The 1,704-nt window shown below is 35.3% G+C and overlaps 1 non-coding gene across 1 annotated transcript; it reads right to left on the minus strand.

Annotated features, from left to right (window-relative positions):
• Nucleotides 1-816: 816 nt before the first annotated feature.
• On the minus strand, nt 817-923 carry LOC123388911. The gene has a single exon (XR_006603432.1). It is a non-coding gene; the product is annotated as a U6 spliceosomal RNA (small nuclear RNA).
• Nucleotides 924-1,704: the final 781 nt, after the last annotated feature.

Below are 1,704 nucleotides of genomic sequence, written 5' to 3' on the forward strand. Positions count from 1 at the left end.
AATAAGATGTCGTATATATGTACAATGGAATACTATGCAGCCATCCAAAGAAATGAAATCCTGATATTTGTGATGACGTGGATGGAACTAGAGGGTATTATGCTTGACGAAATAAATCAATCTGAGAAAGACAACTATCATATGATCTCCCTGATATGATGAAGTGGAGATGCAACATAGGCGGTTTCGGGTGTACGAAAAGAAAAATAAAAGAAGATGGGATTGGGAGGGAGACAAACAATAAAAGACTGAATCTCACAAAACAGACTGAGGGTTGCTGGGGGGGGAGGTGTGTTGGGAGAGGATGGTGGGGGTATGGACATTGGGGAGGGTAGGTGCTATGGTGAGTGATGGTGAGTGCTGTGAAATGTGTAAACCTGGTGATTCACAGACCTGTACCCGTAGGGATAAAAACACATTATATGTTTATAAAAAATTTAAAAAAATAAGTAAAAAATCCATTAAAGAAAAAACACATATTGCAAGCCCAGAGCTAATCTCATTTTCAATCAAAAACGTTTGAAAGTTTTCCCCTTAAAGATCAGAAAAAAGACAAGTGTGTCCACTTTCACTACTCTCATTTGACATAGTACTGGATGTCCTAGCCAGAGAAACAAGGAACACAAAGAAATAAAGGACTCCAAAAAAAAAAAAAAAAGAAGAAGAAGAAGTAAAATTTTCTTTTTTTGGATAACATGAACTTACATGTTAAAAAACCCAAAAACTTCACAAAAAAATTTGAATAAACAAATTTAGTAAAGCTGCCAAATACAAGATCAATATGTAAAAGACAAGAATTTTGTTTTGTTTCATTTTTTTAATATGGAATGCTTCCCAGTTTTTCATGTCATCCTTGTTCAGTGATCACGCTAATCTTCTCTGCATCATTCCAATTTTAGTATATGTGCTGCCAAAGTAAGCACAAGACAGCAGCATTTTAACACTCTAATGATGAACTATCTGAAAAATTAAAGAAAACAATCTAATTCACAATAGCATCAAAAATAAAAATTACTTAGGAATAGATTTAACTAAGAAGATGAAAGATCTGTACTCCATAAACTATGACATTGATAAAGAAATTGAAGGAGACACAAATAGAAAGATAGCTCATATTTATGAATAGTAAGAATTAACATTGTTAAAATGTCCATACTACCGAAAACCATCTGTAAATCCAATTCCTATCAAAAATCCAATGTTGGGGGCGCCTGGGTGGCTCAGTGGGTTAAGCCGCTGCCTTCGGCTCAGGTCATGATCCCAGGGTCCTGGGATCGAGCCCCGCATCAGGCTCTCTGCTCAGCAGGAAGCCTGCTTCCTCTTCTCTCTCTGCCTGCCTCTCTGCCTGCTTGTCATCTCTCTCTGTCAAATAAATAAATTAAAAATCTTAAAAAACATCCAATATTATTTTTTTACAGAAGTAAGTAAAGAATCCTAAAATTTATATGAGACCATAAAAGACAACAAATAATCAAAGCAGTTCTGAGAAAGAATGAAGAAGAGAAATTACACTTCTGGATTTGAAACTATACTACAAAGCCCTCATGCTCCAAACAATAAAGTATACTGGCATAAAAACAGACCAATAAACAAGTAGAACAGAATTGAGAGTCCAGAAATAAATCCTTTCATACAGTCACCTAATATTTGACTGGGGCCAACATATGTAATGGGTAAAGATAGTCTGTTCAATAACTGATATTT

Source organism: Mustela putorius, unplaced genomic scaffold (assembly GCF_011764305.1).
Source record: "Mustela putorius furo isolate JIRA1106 unplaced genomic scaffold, ASM1176430v1.1 tig00003923_pilon_pilon_pilon, whole genome shotgun sequence".
Lineage (NCBI taxonomy): Eukaryota > Metazoa > Chordata > Mammalia > Carnivora > Mustelidae > Mustela > Mustela putorius.